Below are 14,088 nucleotides of genomic sequence, written 5' to 3'. Positions count from 1 at the left end.
CGATCGAATAATCAATCTTAACCCTGGAACTATTGTAATTAATTCGTTTTCACGACCACGTGGATCTTTAAGATCTGCCTTCTTGGAAAATATCATAGCCACTGATTTTCCACGATTTTTCAACGAAGTGATCGTAATAATTCTGTAAATTTCTTTGCAACGTTTGATTATGACAAAATGATGATCTAAGGGTTAACGATTAGTGAAATTTAGATAAGGAGGAAAGACCGATAGATCGATAAGTAGATTTAATCGTATGAGAGCGTGAGAGGCGTGCGATTGTCGAGCGTATTCGCGAGGGACTTGTATTAATCGGTAAAACCAAAAAATATGTTCATAATTGGTATAAAAATGGTATCAATTGAATAAATTGTTTTTCTTACAAAATACATTTATATACATTTTTTTGCTTTGTGATATAGAAAAGACAACTTTCGTTTGATTAGAAATCAACGTTATGATCGCTACGTAGTAAAATATTAGAACGTAGGAATTTGCGTGAATTTGCACGAATAAGAGTCGTCGATATTTAACAAGCGAATAGCAAAATTCTCTGCCTTGTCAATTTTAATTACTCCGCGGTATAATTTATTACCATAAATGACGATTAACATAATCAAACCGTGGCATTACTGTACCGATCTTCCTATACTTCTTCAACGAAGAAATAGCAGAGAAGAAAAGTGACTGATTGTAAATTTAGCAGAATTTCTGAAATTATCATAAGTAGATATTAACACAGTGAAACTGCAACGTTTCTACGCTAATTATTATTTCACAGTTTTTAAAAACCGAAAACGCCTGATTGTCAATGAAAAGTGACTCATCGTCGATGAATAAGTAACTGAACAAGTGAAAAGTTGGAAATGCTTTTAAACCTACTCTATCTTGAAAGTAATTAAAACGAGGAATAAAATTTATCACGCGAAGCACATTTCCTAAATGAAAAATGACCGCATAAATAAATAATCGCGTTTTATTTGGAAGAGTCGCAGCTAACACTTCTTCACGAGAGGTCCTCGAAAGGTATCATCAATAATTTCTTCCATTCTCGCTGCTGGTCACGTGAGGTGAATAATCGTGTAAGAGTGTAGGTTCCATGGCGTTTCGCTTATCTTTGTTATAACAGTTAACGTAGTTCACTGCGACACGTCGCAATATAAATAACGAGTCGGTAAACAATAGCGTTTTTCTACAGCCATTCGCGTCACGCTATGCGGATGGCGAGCTTCATGCTTCTACGATACAATGACAATTCGCGTTGTTTCATAATCTTAATATTTTTATTAGGTGATCCCGTAACTTGTGGTCTGTAAATATATAACGTGGTTTTTATAAGAAATTTTTTATAACAAAAGCCAGACGGAATAGCGTAAAAGGGAATGAGAAGGTAAGTAAGAAAGGAGAGACGAGCAAAGTAAAATAAAATTAGAGAAAGAGATGGTGTAAAATTTGTCGAATAACACAGTGGTAAAAATAATTATAAAAGTAACATAATCAGGATTCGATAAATAAAATGTAAAGAATTATAGCGTATTACTTACTATAATAGAATCCTTGTTATAGTCATGACTCTAACGTTTAATTAAGAAGAAGAAAAGGTGTCCATTAAAGAAGAAGAAGGAGTCACGTTAAAAAAAGAAAATTCCTTTTTGTTGAAGTAACTACTTCAAGAAAAACTCTACATCTTTATTTATATATATCCGTGACCTGGAAACCTGGAGACCTGGAGACCTACGCAGAAAATAGAATTTAGTGAAACAAAAATATTCTAAACAAGGAGAGGAGCATATTATTGTGCCCTTGAATATACATTATGTTTTGGATTACAAGGTCTAGGAACAAAGCAACTAGTAAATAGATTTCTATTTATGTTCCTTGTAGCTTTTAGCTGAAGCTGTAAGGTTAACTTTTTTGATAATGTCCTTTTGCTATAAATATATGAACATGCTCCCTATCGATTCTATTGTATAGTAACATTAAGAGAGTAAGGATCTGGAACAGCATAATCTTATACATTATATTTATACTTATACCTTTATTTATTTCAATATATTTTTCTATTACAAATTCTTCCACTCGTTCTTCTATCAGTCAACCTCAACACTTTTGTTCACCATCAACGACAGATTGAAATGGACACCGTGAACAATAATACAACGAAGAGAAACTGTGTCGATCTATGAACGAATAAACACAGAAAAAAATACACACATTACGAATAAGCGTTTCTCGAGTGGAATAATTTTCGTTCGTGTTATTTCGTATAAGTTGAACAACGTTAAAAATATATTTTTGAAAACACAACACGATTAAAATAACATATTTTCGAGTATCTCGTGTGGAATTAACCTCATGTGGATCTAACCTCAAAATGTTTGAAATAGAACGGTTGAAAGACGATGGTTCGAAATTGAAACGTTTCTGGTGGAAACTTTAGAAGCCTGCGAGCGAAGCAGGTGAGAAAAAGGTAGGTAAAAAAAGAAGCACGAAGCCAGGATCGACGATGTAATAGATTATCGACGATTATCCTTCGCCTTAGGGGCGTATTATCAACGGCGGATGCTTCCTTGCAAGGATATGCGATGAAAGCGCGATAGAAAAAAAGATAAATTACCCCAGATATCGTGTTCTTCCTTTATCTTAGCCGACGTTGGTCCACAGATTCTTGTCAAAACGTTTTATCTATCTGACACGGCAAACAATCACCTACCAAAACGTTTCAATAAAATCTGCAAATCGAACGAGCAATCTTTTGAACTATAAATCGACCGAAGAGTAAGAACTGACTCAACGAATTTAACTCGTTAACGTTCAGAAAGTAATTGTCAGCTCAACTGGAAAATTTCTGGCGATCGACGTCTCGTAAGTTATCATTTGGCACAAAATTCGACTTCAAAATCGTGGGACCAAAAACGGCCGAAAAATCACTCGCTATTTATTCCAACTAAATTATCAGATAAAACACAATGGACAAGTAATTGAAATACGTCAATGTACGCGAGGAGTTGGGAGGAAAAGTTTACGCGATACGCTTACGAACAAGTGATCCTTAATTGTTGAGTGTATGTTGATCCAGATCCTCACTCTTACAATGTTACAATACAATAGAAGAAGCTATGATAGGGAGAACGTTCATACATTTCTAGCAAAGGACATTAGCAAGAAGTTAGCCTTGGTGTGTAGCTCTAGCTGAAGGCTACAAGAAACAGCAATAGAAATCTACTTATAGCTCTTTTGTTTCTAGACCTTGTAACCCAATACATAATTCATATTTAAGGGCACAATAATATGCACCTCTCTTTATTTTGAATTTTTTTCGCTACATTCTATTCTCTTCGAAACAGGTCATGGATATACAAAAGGAAGGTATAGAGTTTTTCTTGTAGTAACTATTTCAACATTAATATTTAGAAAATTTGTGTTTTTCTTCGTATTGATTATTAATTAATTATTACTCGAAATTACGATTAATTGTAATTAATTAGAGAAGTTTCGGAATTCAATTAAGCGTACAGAGTTTAGAAAGAGCCATAAAACGTTCTTCCTATAGTTTCTACTACTGTTTTTCATTCTCGCACATATGTTAAAACAAGTGCAACCGTAAAAATCAGTTCTGCCTGTGAATTCCATTCTATTCTCCGTTCGTTTCTCCTGCGTTCGCCTAAGCAACAGGAGCATCCACCAGTCCAGTGCTACAGATTGCTTCCGTTGCAATGAACGTACGCGAAATTAAATATTCATACGCTTGGAATTTCGCTACGACTGGCTAACAAGATTTACGATTCGACATGGTCATGTTCGCCCGAACTATGCGTATCGCGCCACTAAATTAACGACCAGAAGTTTCTTTATCATCGTAGACGTATTAACATAAAGGTCACGTGTTCGTTTCGTACGCACGAGCAAGTTGCGAGAATACGCGGCTACGCTTTTCCAATTATTTTCCTGTTCGTCGATCCACGTCACGACCCACGTCAGCTGCAATCTCTCGACTTTCTTGCGAATCTACGCTTGTACGTAGAACGAACGAGCGAGAAGCTTGCCAAATACCGTCAAATATTTTACTCTGCTATAGTCTCTATAACGTTTGTTTCGTACGACAAGATTTTATTCTATATCTTCGACTTATTTTCTTCACGTAGGATCATTTTCTATCCAGTTGTACTACGTTTATCTCCACCCACTATAAATACGTTCAATGGTACAATATAAATTTCCCAGATGTTTGTGAAGAAATAATGACTTGCTATTCTAATGAAATATCGTATAAGTCCGTGTGATACGATTGTTTAACTTGTCGCTACTGGTAGTAGCCGGCAATTAACCTTCAAAGGTAGCTGCAGCATTAAATAAAATAATTTAGAAAAGAGAGAAATAATTATTACCACGTTACGTACCTGGTTCACGTTTGATTGAATAAATCGCCGATATAAATTAATAGAAGCAACAAAATATGAAATAGATCGTAATCGGGCGTGAGTATAGGTTAGGTTATGCATCGGGTAGGCGAAGCGATAAACACGCTCCTGAGACTGCAGTCATCTAGCGAGAGCACGACTTTTCGCTGAAAATCGAGAAACGTTAACAAGAACGTAGAACGTACAAGCAGGTACCAGCGACTGTTAGTGCGACAAGGAGCGCCGTATTGCGCGACAAGGACAGATATACTTCTCTCTCCAATACTGCGGAACGTTCATCGATCGCAGCCTTTTTTGCGAAAGATTTAGATGATTTTGGGTCCGTGGAACAAAGACTGGACACCAAACAAATTTTCTAGATGGTTTTCAATGTTAATTTCTATTCAATCGATGGGTAATTAACGATTATTGCATCGAATATCGAGAATAAGGCGATTATGATGATGCCCTGTTAATGCTGAACGTCTGCAAGAATAATTTCATTCAAATGTAATAATACAGGTTTCATCAGGCTCTATGCTTTAAATTACATCCGAAAAAGTCGTGAATTAGTTAATATAACATAAATTGTACGTGAGTTCGTTGCACAGATTCTCGTTCAGTACATTTGCATAGGAAGGTTCGTAAATTATTCCTCTTAATTCGCCTCTTTTCTTTTCACTTTTGTAATTCACTTGTTTGCCCGATTTATAAACCTTGAAACACTAGCGTCACGTAGCAGTGAAAAGGTACAACCAATTTCAATATCTGTCCATTGTAGCACAATGGTGTGTTCCTTGTCTACCGGACTGCTGCTATCTATCGGATCTTCGAAGTATCGAACTTTTACGCACGAAGAACTTAGCGTAGGATCTAAGGAAGCTTCCACAATTCCTCAGAGAGCGAATTAATGCCGCAAAAGGTTGATATTTATGGAAAATCGCAGATTCGTATCGCGGTAGCCGCGACACTTGCTACGATAATTGTTGATAACTAATTAATTAAAGGGAAATTCCGGTCGAAATTGGTGTGTGAATCTTGCCAGAGATTCTACCTTTGTCGTGCGATCCTTAAAGTTCATGAATTTTACCAGGGAAAAGTGTAATTAACGAATAATCGTGAAATTAGAGGAAGAAGTACGTCTGTCCTTGTCGCACAATATAGCTTTCCTTGTCTGTGACGTTACGTATATCTGTCCTTTTCGCACAGTAGTGCGCTCTTTGTCTAACAGGAGTTGAGATACCTCCTCGCACATTCCATACTCCTGTTACTTTCTCGCAGTTCCAGCCGGATCCGATAGATGGTAACATGGATCGTAGACAAAGAACGCACCACTGTGCGACAATGGACAGATATGGAAATTAGTTGCACCTTTTCGCAGCTACGTGGCGATAGTGTTTCGAGATCTATAAATCGATCAAATTTTTATTTCGAAAAAAGGTAATTAATAGAATTAATTTGTGGATTTGTGTACTGCGCATCCCTCTAATTGGGGTCTCAACTTTCTTCTTAATGTAAGAAAAGGGTCCAATATTGTATGAAAAGGACAAATACAACTCTCGTTTCATAGAATGTATAGATAGGCATGGCGCTAGCCAGGATAATTGTGATTTATTCCTCTTACGATTAGTTTACTATTAATTCATGCGTTTGAATAACATTCGTGTGTTTTCACTACAGATCGACGAAAATAACCTAATATTGATAAATGAAAGTGTACATATCACAACCAGGTTATGTAGAGAAATATGTTTAAGCGATCGATGCCTGTATTATTTAATGACAATTAATTAATTGATTCAGATAATCTTCATTAAGACATCGATAAGGTATGGAAATATCTCTCTGGATGTTATTGTAAAAAGAAATAGCTAATCGATCCATGTAGAATAATATTCTCATTTGATTTACGTTTACATTATTTAATAACACCTAATTTTAATTGATTTAGATAAGCTTTGGTAAGATTTCGATAAGCTATGTCTTTCTCTGGACTTTGTTGTGAAAAGAAATATTTAATTGATTCGTATAAAGGAATATTCTCAGTTAATTTAAATATACTTTGTGTCATAACAATTAATTAATTAATCGATATAAGCTCTATTAAGTCTTCAATAAGGTATGGTGATATTCCAATTGATTTAAATCTATTTTATTCAGTATTACACTTGACTAATTGATTTAAATAAGCTTCATTGATACTTCAATAAGGCATGGAACTATTTCTTCAGATGTTCTCGTGAAAAGAAATACTTAATCACGCCATGTAAAGGCATAAGACCCATAGAAGCATAAAGGCACGATGAACCGAGAGCGTGGAGTAGAAGTCGGAGATTAACGACGCGAAGGAAAAGCCGTGTTTCCAAATGACTGCGTTGCAACGGGGATTTACTACATTTGCTGCATCTATAATTATAGGTAATAAAGTCAGAGACGTGGAAACCAGAGCAGCATCGGACTGTTGCACGAAAATGTTCGTTATCGAGGTGGCTGCAAAAATTGCTTCCAGAAACTCGTGGCTGCGCCTCTTTCTGAGTATAAACCTACCGATTTCTCGCACCATTTTAATACCAACGCTTCCTAATAGGAGAGCTCGCGTTATTATCGAAAGTCAAACTTTCTCGAGCGTCTTTACTTGTTTCGTTGAATAGAAACTACATAACAGGGAATTCCTAATTGAATTAAAAATTAAAATTTTCCGTGTCATCAATTAGCGTAAAATGAAAGTCTGTGGCTCTTCCATCTGATCCTGATTATTGCTTCTTCTTATCTTTGCTAAATATAGTTTATGCTCGTGCAAACTAATGCAATTAGCTTCACTGTTTGAATGACTCACTTCTTGAGGATGACATATAAATAATAACAACCTCTAGGGTGAATTGAAGAAATGGTGTTCGTGAAAAATCAGAATTTAATTGTATTATTTATAAAATTCTTCTGACAGTACGGAATATATGGATTATTTATAAGCCACGGTTTCGAACGAGATAACAATCAAAAGATAATAATCTATTAGTTATAACCGCTATTAGTATAACCATTGTTAGACATAAATATCCAACGATCTGCTTTCCAAATTTATCTCGCTGTCACAAAGATCTCAATGGAGGAATAAAAATTATTGTAAAATACGAAAAGAGAGGAGAATTCAAAACATCAAAATTTCCGATTATATCCATTCATTGGTCTCCAATGGCGTAGCTTATGATTATTCGAGCGGTGCTAGAAAATGTCACGAACATATGGGGAACGATTATTTAGAAGAAACGACACGATGAAAGAAGTCAGCTTATTTTTTATTCACCATCCCCACAGGGACAATTCTCTGTCGATATTTATCGAGCATGTTTCTTACGACGTAGAAAAAGTCACGATTAAAATTATTGTTCTTAGAAAAGGAATTCCCTGGCGGGGAAGCAGATAAATGTTTTTGCAAGGGTCTCCACGGGAACCCGCGCGACCGTGTAAAATTTTTATTTTAATCGTTTGTTTGTAGATAATTCCAACATCGAAGAACACCGTCATCGCGTGGCTTTTATTTATTAATTATTTATTAATAATTCCACCGGGAGCATCTTGTCTAATTGACGCGACAATTATTCATACCGGTTGAATTGTGTGAAATTATGAAATTATGAAATTATGAAATTATGCGAAACATGATCATTTTTACGTAATTATTAAGAACTTTTTATTTGTAATAGTTTGGGAAAGTACGATGTATATAGGATGATTTGTTAAATGTTTTGAACTCTAGTACATATGATCTTTGCATATTTTCCGATCTAATCACGTTTTCCTTTCTTTTAAAAGGTTTCCTAATTTTGAGACGAATCTACATTTAATATATAGTTAATTACAGCTTTTTTATATTATTTTTTTCGCAGGTAGAAAATTTCTTAACGGAAAAATTGAGTTGGACTAAAGATAGACCAAGATTTCGTATTATTATTTAATTTAAAAATATCCAAGAGCAAAAAATATAGAAAGGTAATAATATATTATATTCAATATTAATCTCATGTCATCTTTTTCTTTTATCATAATTGTTTCCTCTGAGGTCAATCCATCCGCAAGGGTTTGTGATGAAAGCGTGTCGCGCTCGTGCAAACGATTAATTCTATTCCCAGTGGTATGAAACTTGCGGTGAGCTCCATTATTACAGCAAACATAGTATTTTCCACGGTGGAAAATCCCTTAGGAGGTATTTTTCACGGAACTATGTAGGTACCAGAAACATTAATAATTCAGAGAAAGCCATCGTCGACTGCAACATTTTTAACTAGGCTTTTAAAACACTACTTATATCTCAATATTTTTCACGTTCATATTTTTCTATAAAAATTTGATAAAATTTGTCCCAGAAATTGTATAATTCTATCCTTACAGATAATTCAATAAATTCAATAATTAGATCTATTTAAATTGCATCGAGACTGCGAATAGAAATCTTGTATGCAAATTACTATGAGTAGGTGGTCTTCTCATTTCGTATTCGATCATTCGAAGAATGACAAACAAATCATTAGTGAAATATTCGATATCGTCAGCCTAGCGATGTTTCAGTGAATCGACCAAATTTCACTTTTCAGAGAGCCTTAATTTCCATAAAAGGAAATTCTGAAGTTTGACATCGATTTCAAGGTGCATTTCTCAAAGATGGGGCTTCGGAAACCCTTGAATATATCTGTCTAATGAAATGTAACAGAAATCTACACAATATTAGGGTGAAAATCATGAGGCTAACGTGGTTGTTTTGTTATGCTAATATAACGTGGCTTGACATCGTGTTTCAATTGATTTTTCTTCGCGGGTAACGTACAATAGTATAAATAGTTTCTCCAATGTGGAATTATCTTCTATTTTCTTGAATTTCGAATAAGGAGATTTATGAAATTTACTCAAGTCTTTAAGATGCTGAAGTTACTTAAAGGAATTCGTTGCGATACCGTGATGGAGATAATTATTAAAACAGAATTGTAATGGACACAAGGAATGGGTGTAAAAATTAAAGAGACGTGAAAAACAATTCTCTAAAATGTTTTGAAAAGAGCACACGTATTTTTTATCCTCGTTTAATTTACAATCTATTACAAAATAAAAATAAACAATGTCAAACAGTATTGGTACACTTACAGCAAACGAACGAAATGTACAGAGATAAAATGAAATGACGTAGAATAACTCCATTCGACGTTGCAGCATTTGAATAAGGATTCGGGACAAAAATTCGCTGGCATCGTTTGGATAATTAAATATCTTGAATATTTTTTTCTTTGTCGAAGCACACAAACACTATTAACCAAAATTAACAAACAAGAATAATGAAAGAGTGAGCTAATTTTCAAGCGATTAGATTTTAATGCACAAACCATTTTTAGTAATCCTCTATCGATATTTTGAGAAACCATTGTTTACATTTACATTTATATTACTTACTTACAGACTGAGGATATTATCGAATAATAAGATCAATATCAGACAATGATTATTTTGATTTGTATCCACTGCATGCCATTGTGTGCAACGTAGCAAATTGGAAAAGCATTTTACTAGAAAATTCGTGGAAAGCATCGAGCTAGGATTGAAAATCAATGCGCTGGTTTATTGCTCACTCCAATTTCGGTGCGTCTTCTTCAAGGAATCCAATGATCTTTGTAATAACCACGGAGTCTGTTCTCGCGAAATTCGTGGTTTTCCCTGTCTTGACCATACTAGGACTATGCTCGAACTTATCTTGGTACCATAACCGAGGTTTATGCGCCTCCGTTACCTCGCCAGTTCCCGTATTCGTGATACTCGCTCGCTGGCTGCGCTTCATAACAGAGACGATGCGTTTTACTATTATTGGTTCTATTTTTTGCTTTTCCTCTCTTCTTTTTTAAACTATCCAGTTCCAAGAACAACTAAAAAATAATCTCGCTATCGTTAACATATCAATATTCGTTACAGCAATACTTATGTACAATTTGATCTCGATGTAATCTGTATGTGGATATTTTTTGGAAATTAATTTAGACAGTTTTTAAAATCGTTGGAACCATGTATAGAGTAGATAAAGAAAGATGAGAAAATGAATACAGCGTTTTTCAACTTTTACCTAAAATATTGAAATATGTAAGCGTATCTTCGTGTTCTTTCCTTGTATTATCTTTGCAATCACAGTCAAAATTCTATGTATGTATATGTATATTGATTTAGAAGAGTTATAAATAATATTAATTCCTCTAGGATTCGAGTAACAAATTTATTTACAAGCTATCAAACTGTTTGAAGCAATCTCTGATGACTGTGATTCAGTTAACACAAAGTAAATAAATAAATTAAAATACACTTTAAAAATGGAAATAATACTTGCTGCTTTGTTGAATATGTTCTCAATAAAACGAACAAATGAGATTCGTCGTTCACTAAACAAAAAAGTGTAGTCTTACACTATATATTTCTCACGAAGGAATTTCTCAGCAGTGTATCAATAGCTATCCCATAGACACGTTAATGCGAGAAACACTTAAATCGAATGCTCTACCGAGAAGCTGATTACTTTACGAGGAAGTTTTCATGGAATACACACGCATTTACAATTTCCTTATAGCGAAAACGGCTAACTAGTTGATATTTCTTTTTACCAATAATCGAATATTCATCTCGGGGAAAGCGAATACGAAATCTTAATTATAAGTAATCATTCCAAGATGGATGTCCAATCGCGACGGTGACATTTTACATTCGTTAAGTTACATTTTAACCACAGGAGTGCCATTTGTTGCATTAACGTCTCATTAACCGGTGAAAGTTCGCCGCTACACATTTTTTTCGTCTTTCCGAAAGCGATGCCACCTGCTGTTTCGTCCCTAGGACCAGCAACTTCATTATTCTAAGCTTTCTTTTTCTTATAAAATCATTTCCTTTTCCCGACTTTTCATTGTAGATCGTTTCATACGCTTTAACAATCGCAAAGTGATATTTAGTAATATTTTATTTGGTAATTAACTTAGCGATACTATAGTAAACAATATACAAAATTTCTTTTCACTATTTTGTGTTTTGAAGAAACCTTCCAAAACTAAATTATTCAATAATACAAACGTTTACTTTAATCTTTCTTTCCCATGATATTAAACGAGTACCACGTTTCAATTATTTATAATTCTTTAAGAGAAATAATTGTAATTAATCTAAATAGATGAAATTTTTTAATCTCCTTAAGAGAGTTAACATTATATACGTATAGCATATGTCTCAAATCGACACAGTTCCTAATCTCATTTTATATGCATTCTTTTTATTTTGTAAATATAGATCATCTTATATTAGGTGAAGTAAAAAGTTCTGAGCGCTTTTTCGCTTTATTTCGACGATGAAATTAACATAGTCAAGATTATTCGATTTAGATTAAATATGCGCCGTTTTGTTCGATTACTTTTGTCCATTTTGAAGGCAATTTCATAATTCCGCGGTTGAAGAAGTCCTCGTCCCTATTGGTAAAAAACTTGACCAGCTCATTTTCACAAGCCTCTCTTGAGGCCAGTTTTGTACCATCAAGAAAATTTTGCAAAAACTTAAAAAGGTGATAATCGCTTGGTGCCAGGTCTGGACTGTACGGCGGATGCGATAGAACCTCCCAGCCAAGCTCTCGGAGCTTCTGACGCGTCGTTAAAGATGTGTGCGGCCTGGCGTTGTCTTGATGGAACACAACACCTTTCCTATTGGCCAATTCTGGCCGCTTCTGGTCGATCGCCTGCTTCAGTCTGGTCAGTTGTTGACAATAGAGGTCCGAATTAAGTGTTTGCCCCGATGGGAGCAGCTCATAATGGATGATTCCCTTCCAATCCCACCAAACACACAATAAAACCTTCTTGGCCGTTAATCCACGCTTGGCGATCGTTTGGGCCGGCCCACCGCGATTGGACCACGATCTTTTTCGGCTGTTGTTCTCGTATGTGACCCATTTTTCATCGCCAATCACCATCCGCTTCAAAAATGGGTCGATTTCGTTACGTCTCAACAAAGAATCGCAGGCATCAATTCGGTCCAAAAGGTTCTTTTGCGTCAATTCATGTGGCACCCATACGTCGAGCTTCTTCTTGAGACCAGCCTTATGCAAATGGTTCCAAACGGTTTTCTGGCTAATCTTCAGTTCCTGGGCAATGGAATAAGTGCTCACATGCCGGTCCGACTCGACGATTTCCATGATTTTATCCACATTTTCGACGATTGGCCTACCAGAGCGTGCCTCATCTTCGACGTCCATATTACCAGAACGGAATCGTTGGAACCACCGCTTTGCTGTTGCATTCGATACTGTACTGGGTCCATAAACAGCACAAATTTTTTTGGCCGCCTGCTCCGCCTTTTCACCTTGGTCGTAGTGGTACTGAAGAATGTATCGAATTTTCTCTTTTTTTATCTCCATTTTCGAACGCTGTAACACACAACTGGCTTCACCGAACACAAAACTGACAAAGAACCTTTTTGATGCGTAATATCACCTTGAAATCGGTGTATACTATGACTCGATGCGATGTGCACATCGTGAGATATGGCTCACTAAAGACATCTAGCGAAAAACGCTCAGAACTTTTTACTTAACCTAATATATACCCAACATATTGAAGCTATTACAGTTTTCGATTTTCAGTCGCTCGAATTTCTTTCAAATTCTTGTAGACCCTTTTCAGGAATACGAGAAAGATTGTTTTGTGTCTGGCGGAGGGTTCACTTTCACGGCTATTCAACGCATAACGTCCGTTTTGGTTCGTCGAAAATTCTTAAATGCGCATAAATTGCCAGAACATAGAAGCACAATGGTATCATTAGGGTATCGTTGACTTTTATTCCGTTAATTTATTCTGACAAGCGTGAACGTTCCATGTGGCTGCTGTTTAGAGTTTAGATCCTGAATAGTCTCGTTTACGTTAAGTTATACCTCCTACAACCATACAACATTTGATTATTGTTTACCACGTGATAAATCACCGTATATTACGAGTATTTTGTATTGTTATATGTTTTAGAGATTTTGGGGTAGATCCTTTGGTTTAATTTACTTTGTATTTTCTTATACGTATGCCTTTTAAATTTTCCTTTCTTTACTCGTTAATAAAATACAATTGAAGTATTAAGATAAGAGAATTATTTAACATAGACTACAAAGTTCATATTTCATTGATTCTTATAAAAAAAATTTCTGAAATGTTACTAGGACCTAATAACAAATTATTAAATTATGATGATTACATACTGTGTGATAAATTAATTATAGATCCTAATAAAAAAAAATGTCTAAAATGTTACTAGGCTCTAATAACAAATTATTAAATTATGATGATTACATACTGTGTAATTGATTAACTGTAAATAGGTATGAAATCTTTGTTTCTGAAACCGCTTCGAAGTAAAGTGATTATAATATATGTACGTTAAATATTAATTTCATAGCTTTTAATTATTATGTGTTATTGACTACATATACCTATATATAAATACATATTATGCTAGGTATAAAACACTAAGTATGAAATCTGTATGAGAAGCAATGTTCGTGTTCATCGCGATTTGCGTTAGCCTAATAGCACGCAATCATTATAGAACAGAGGTATCGTGAACTAAATTCGCGTTTCCTCCTATCTTTTTGATTTTTAATCAAATGTATCATAACATCAAGAGTCGCACCGTTATTTACCCT

General features: G+C 35.0%; 2 long non-coding RNA genes across 8 annotated transcripts; one reads left to right on the top strand and one right to left on the bottom strand.

The window, feature by feature from the left end:
* Positions 1–5,721: 5,721 nt before the first annotated feature.
* On the top strand, positions 5,722–9,686 carry LOC138186622 (uncharacterized). 5 transcript variants are annotated; one of them, XR_011174940.1, is made up of 7 exons: positions 5,728–5,983; positions 6,081–6,229; positions 6,352–6,519; positions 6,632–6,818; positions 8,288–8,390; positions 8,461–8,871; positions 8,993–9,686. It is a non-coding gene; the product is annotated as an uncharacterized LOC138186622 (long non-coding RNA). The 5 variants fall into 5 exon arrangements; XR_011174939.1 differs by having other exon boundaries at positions 5,722–5,840; positions 8,461–9,686; XR_011174938.1 differs by having other exon boundaries at positions 5,728–5,973; positions 8,461–9,686.
* Positions 9,687–9,692: 6 nt separating this feature from the next.
* LOC138186623 (uncharacterized) lies at positions 9,693–13,967 on the bottom strand. 3 transcript variants are annotated; one of them, XR_011174944.1, is made up of 5 exons: positions 13,740–13,966; positions 13,451–13,668; positions 12,994–13,332; positions 10,835–11,707; positions 9,693–10,500 (listed from the first exon to the last, which is right to left on the bottom strand). It is a non-coding gene; the product is annotated as an uncharacterized LOC138186623 (long non-coding RNA). The 3 variants fall into 3 exon arrangements; XR_011174942.1 differs by having other exon boundaries at positions 12,994–13,668; positions 13,740–13,967; XR_011174945.1 differs by lacking the exon at positions 13,451–13,668 and having other exon boundaries at positions 13,740–13,964.
* Positions 13,968–14,088: the final 121 nt, after the last annotated feature.

This window comes from Bombus flavifrons, chromosome 14, assembly GCF_040668555.2.
Source record: "Bombus flavifrons isolate JBK064 chromosome 14, iyBomFlav1_principal, whole genome shotgun sequence".
NCBI lineage: Eukaryota > Metazoa > Arthropoda > Insecta > Hymenoptera > Apidae > Bombus > Bombus flavifrons.
The sequence above is the reverse complement of the archived record's forward strand: the minus strand, read 5'-3'. Positions and strand labels throughout refer to the sequence as shown.